The sequence below is a fragment of the Hyaena hyaena genome, unplaced genomic scaffold (assembly GCF_003009895.1).
Source record: "Hyaena hyaena isolate Hyena2069 unplaced genomic scaffold, ASM300989v1 scaffold_352, whole genome shotgun sequence".
NCBI lineage: Eukaryota > Metazoa > Chordata > Mammalia > Carnivora > Hyaenidae > Hyaena > Hyaena hyaena.
This window is the reverse complement of record NW_024080984.1, coordinates 1,822,725-1,829,146: the sequence shown is the minus strand read 5'-3', so window position 1 is coordinate 1,829,146 and position 6,422 is coordinate 1,822,725.

Genomic DNA, 6,422 nt, shown 5'->3' with positions numbered 1-6,422 from the left:
GATCAATATTGGGAGTGACTTGTCCTCTTATTCTGGCCCTGGTATGATGATTGCATCTTGTGAAGGAACTTCTTGTGAGAACTTCTTCTTTTGATTATGGGAACAGACATCATGTCTCCAGCAGGTCCTGTTTCCCTCCATACTTCCCTTGAGCTATGAGCAGGTTAATGACCCTTACTCATAAAAGATTGACCTTTATGTGTACAATTCTGTTTCTACTGTTGCGGCTCAACATGTAAATCAGCTAACCAAAAATATCTCTCATGCCCTAGCTATTCAAGAAATCATAAAACTAGACACAAAGGTAAATTCACTCGAAGAGGCTAATTCTATGTTTTGGAAATGAGCTAACCTCTTAAAGGTACAGTTGGCTTTCCGATGCCATAAGGAATATACCTGGACAATGAAGTCTTGCCCGGAAACAAAAAGCCTAACTTAGAGAGAAGGACAGTTAGGGCAGAACCTAAGTTACTACATATACCTTTGCTAACTGGTGATGTATAGCAGTCCCTTCCCTAAAGCCTACATTCCACAAACACCTTCCCTCACACTGACAGCTGTGATGAGGATGGATAAGAATATCTACAAACTGATGACTTAATCTTAGCGTTATTAAAATGTGTATGTTATCCTGTTTTTCACTAAGAACACCCTGTTATTTTCTTAGTTACTCAACCTCACTACATTTGGGGCAGTTCTGCAAGAATACTTCTGTAAAACCTATTTCTGTACACTTTCCAAAGCATCTTATCACAGAGAACTATCCATTGTAAAAATTCCATTTTCTGATGTCATGTTAATGTTTGACCTATAAATAAAGACACCAAAACCGGCAGGACAGAGATGCCTGCCTGGTGATCAGAAAGATTCTCAGGGCTCTCTCACTCCCTCCCTCCCCGACACTGTCCATCCTTCAGGGACCCCTATACCTGGCTGGAGCTGGACTCTGACACCCACCCAGTCTCAGCGACCAGTTGATAAAGCTTTTACCAGTGCACCACCAAATTGAGATGAAATGAGAGTAGCCACAATTCGCAAAGCTGCTTCAGTTATAGATATTACCTGCCTTATAGAATAGAATCGGAATTCAGAATAAACATATACTGTAACTATCATAATTGATATCCACAGTTATCTTTTAAACATAATAGTAAATAGTCCACTCCAGTGATACTAAACTGTTTGCCGTTTTTAAGATGGGACATTTTTCTTTGTACATATTCCCTTTTTATTGGATAATCTATGTTTTCCATCAAACCAATGCCTGCCTGGCCTCCAAAATTCAATTCTTTTATTTTTCAATGCATCTTATCCTCTCCTGAGTTACTTCCTTGACTGGCCTCAAGGCATATTTGTGTGCTCTACCTCTGTACTTCTGAACATGAAGCACCTTCCTCTGTTAGCTATTCAGTGTTGGGCAATTGACCATCCATTTCTCCTACTGGACTTAGTGTTACTTGAGAATATAGCTTTGCCTTTTTTAATACCCTTCTAGAATGATACATTTCTTATTACCCAGTAGGTGTTCAGTAAAAATTTATTTTATTTATTTTGAGAGAGAGAGTGACTGTGAACGTAGGGTAGTGGCACAAAAAGAGGGAAAGAGAGGCTCCACGCCCAGCACAGGCACTGATGTGGGGCTCAAGATCTCACACTATGAGATCCTGACCTGAGCCAAAACCAAGAGCCAAACACTTAACCGACTGAATCATTCAGGTACTTAACCGACTGAATCATTCAGGTACCCCAAGTTTCTTAATTTTAATAAATATTTAGCATGGAGGAACATACAGTTCTTTTTATTTAGATACATTTTTAACATGCCTGTTATAGTCCTGAATACTTTCTGTCTCTTGATTGAAATATGCCTCTTAAGACGGAAACATCAGGGATAAAGTATGGTGACAAGAGATAAAACTTGGTCTATTAGGACCACCACACTCTTAGTAAGGGACTAAATGAGGATGCATCCAACTGTCTTTCCACTGGGTCCCAGTTGCCTCTCTTATTGTTTAATCCTATTCCTCCAACTTTATCTCTCTACTGCTAAGAACTCCAGCACAGATATTCTTTATCTTACAGGCACAGAAATTCAGTAAATATCCCAGATATCCAGTTTCACTGTTTAACACCTTAAATCTCTACTCACAATGTGAGTCCATGTCTACCTTTCCTGGCGTTCCTGGGAGACATCCCCTCCCATCACCTTATCATTGAGATTTATTGGTATCATTTCATTTACCAACTGCCTTCTTCATTTTATATCAGAGGCAGATGTTCAACTTGGCATCTTCCCTGGCTGCAATCAATGTACATAATACCACAGGCCCTTGTTGGTTTCAAAACATTTTCCTGCCTACAGACAGGAAGACAGTTCAAGGTTTCTGAAGGCACATTTCAAGTGATGCTGCTCAATTCATCAGCAGTTTTCAGTTTCTTGGTTGCTTCATATTGATCTATAAAAATGGCCTCTCTGATTGGCAAACTGAGAAGTGGTCCTAAAGAAAAGGCGAGGAAAACCACGATGGCACAATGTAGATACCATATCTTACTGCGCTTTAAGTATTAAATGAGTATGTTGAAGAAAACTTTGAGGTGTTGTGCAGGAAATATTAGATAACCCCTGCTAGGTGACAAAGCTGTTTACTGGGATTGTTATTGCTTTTCTAGTCAGTTTTTTTAAGTGGCTTTTAGTAGAAAAAAAATTTCTTGGTAGTACTTACTTACGACTTTCATGATCTGTAAGAACAATGATCACTTAAGAAGAATATTCTCAGAATAATTGTCATATGAATTTCTCTTATGTTACATTAATACAACTTGTTGCAAATAAATTTAGTGTTAATATGTGTCATTTACCCAAGGTTTTCATCAACTTTTTGAATAGTGTCTTTAAACGATTTTACTTATGATAAAATATTCAAGCTGTCACATTAGAAATGTTTTCCTTTATTTTGTTTCTATATGGTTGCTTTTATTGTCATTTTTATCATTTATTTAGTACTCATTGAGCAAGTCCATATAACAAAGCAAAGGTTTTTGCCATTCTCCACTGAATTTGGCTCTGCTCTCACTATTCTGAGACAATTAAACCAAGAAAACCTTTAATTGCAGTTTATGAATTCTGAATATGGCATCACTTTTAAAGGACTTTTCTCACAAAAATCATAACAGAAAGTATACAGATGAGTTGTTTAATCTATCTCTCAGAGTTGTGCTCACTTTCTTCTCGTTATAAAACTGTTATTTTTTTGGTAGATTAAAACAACCTGGTATTTGAAAAATCTGACAAACAAGACCTACATACGTTTATACTATTCTATTTAAAGATATTTTAGATAATTTTTGGCAGTATCTGTACCACAGGGTGTCCAGGTTATATCAGGAAGGTGGAATGAGGTGTTTCTCAAAGTGACAGTTGTAAGTGAGTAAGACATAGGGAGATAAATCACTTGGTCATCATATTGATCTGAATTCTTGGAGGACACAGATCATAAATTTGAAGGAGAAAGGCAATGTATTTCTCCAAGTGGATAGTACTTATGTCCCTAAAATGCCCCTTGAAAAAAAATGACACACAAAAGAGGTTGCTTTACCTTAAAACAATCTCACCTCCAATCTTGGCAGATTTCTGAATTCTTCACTTCTTGACCTCCTCTTAGATTAACATATCTTTAAGTGAGACAATAGGGGTAGTCACTGGATGTAGATTAAAAGAATTTAGGCGTGAAAACAAACCTTGCCTCTTACCAACTGTTAACCCTAAGCAAATCATTTAACCTCTCTAAATACCAATTGCCTCATCTGTAAAACAAGGTTTGTTGTAGAAAAATGTACACAAGTCTCAAAAATCAAATGAAGCACAAAATGTAATGGAGCCTCAAACCAAAAACCATTCCATTTGTTCACAGAACTCTCTTCTAGGAGCTAGCAAAAAATATTCCAGTTAAACATCTAGTAATTCCTGAAAATTCTAGTGCTCTAATGTTACATTATGTTGTGTGATGAGGCACTATGGATTAGGCTTCACTAAAATTCATAATTGGTTTATTGCCAGAAGAAATTGGCAAGTACACATGCTAAGTTCACAAATTTTGAATTTCATTTTGCTACGTAATTTAAAATTTTCTTCTTAGCAAAAATATCCTTGGCTGTCTCACTTAACTCCTGTAAGCTTCATTTTTTTCTTCTTCTATAAGTGGAGAGAATAATCCCAACTCTGATTCACAGGCTTATGAAAACAAAATTTAATAATGTAAAAATAGCTATTATATTACCTAGGAATGGCCTGTGTATATGAACAGAAACCAGTCTCTTGTAAGCATTAGTTGCTTTACTGTCATGGTCAGAATTACCTATTATTAGGTGAAATTCATTTATTCATTCATTCATACCACCTTGATATACTTCAAATATTATACAATGGTGGAAGATACTGAGATACATAAAACATCTCCCCTTATTTCAAAATACGCATAGTCCAAGACTCAACTCACTGTAGCCCACATCTATTCATTTGCGAGCATAGTTTATTTAAACTCTGAATGGGAATGCTGTTTAATGTACCCTCTCTCCAGGTATCAAGATGCTCAAATTCTCCCTTTCTTCTTATACAGACCCATGTTAGTCAAATATGATGAGCGTGTTTGTCTCCCAAAGGCCATGCAATACATGTATTCCTTCCGTTAGCCAAATGGAAACCACAGTATATTTGCCTTACTAATGTGGTTTGATTTCAAGGATACTTTTAAGATGTGTGTTCCCAAGCAAGGAGTTGTAATAACATTCAGATTATCCATTCTTATTAACATATTTTTCTTAAAAGCTTTTTTTTTCATTTTTCTTCTGGATCATGTATATCTCTAAATACTTCTTGGATGTGTTCTATTTCATACAGTTTTGCCAAAACACAAACTTGCCAAATTGGGTATCCTTCTCTTACCTCCTTCTGAGGTTGATCATCAACAACATATTTGAGATCCTGACTGCTAGACTATTCTACTCTTTACTAATTTTCTTTCTTCTAAACTACTATAGCATTCCTAATGCTTGTACCACTCACGTGGGAATGTAATCATATACGAAAATATTACTTTAGCTATTTCAAATTTTTCTAAAACTGCATTGCTGAGTTTTTGAGAGCAGGAATTGGGTCTCAAATATTCTTGTACATTCCAGACCTTCTCCCAGTGAAATATTTGTAAACTAGTTTGGTGAATAAGCAAATAAGTGAAGTATGGTCCAAACATAATATATGGTATAGTTAAATAAACATATCCAATTATATATTTTATATGTGGTAAGGATTACTCTTAACTCTCAGAATCAACCTAAGAATAACTTATCTGTCCACTTTCTTCACCCTTAAACACAAACAGCTGCAAAACAAACAAACAAGCAAAGATAAACACACTCCAAACACTCATTCTGGTGCAAGAATAACTTATCTGTCCACTTTCTTCACCCTTAAACACAAACAGCTGCAAAACAAACAAACAAGCAAAGATAAACACACTCCAAACACTCATTCTGGTGCAATCAAACCAGTGGACTTGAAACACCAATTATGGGGGCTTCTGGGTGGCTCAGTTGACTAAGTGTCTGATTTTGGCTCAAGTCATGATCTCACAGTTCATGGGTTTGAGCCCAACATCAACTCTGTGCTGACAGCTCAGAGCCTGGAGCCTACTTCAGATTCTGTGTCTCCCTCTCTCTCTTTGCCCCTCCCCCACTCATGCTCTGTCTCTCTCTCTCAAAAATAAACATTAAAAATGTTAAAAAAAAAAAAAAAAGAAATACCAGTAATATCATCCATGGGGCTATATTATCCATTAGTTTTCACAGAAGATTATTCTTATGTTGCACTTGATAACCTCTTGATTTTATGCATAAACCTATTTCCCTGACACAAGTTTCTCTACTTTATAGAGTCATGCTTTAAATGCCTCTGGAAATAAAGTCTTTTGTGAGAAATTATATGAAAACCTACAAAGTATTATTTTAATGCTTTCATTTAATATGTAGCAATGTAGTCAGCTGATCCCTGAATCTTCATGCAATTCCTAAGAGACTACAGTCCATTACTTTGGTGTGCAAGATTTTAAGACTACATTTAACCACGTTCAGGCAAGATCAGTTATCCTTTGTGGCTTTATACTGTGTAAGACTGGTCTCTTTATGTGCACATTTATTTTCCTTTCATTTTCTTTAATGGCCCACTGCATGTTGGTCATATTTTCTCAAAATGGTCTCCATATAGAAAAATATAGTTGTTTTCTATTTTTAATAAATGACCTCCCCCATGGATTGATCTTTTTATGTATAAATTGCAAGACATCAGTATAAAGCAAAGATTATTACTTCACTTCAGAAGTCCAAAATTTGCTTTTAGTTTTGTCAGTTAATATTTATATGACTTTTGT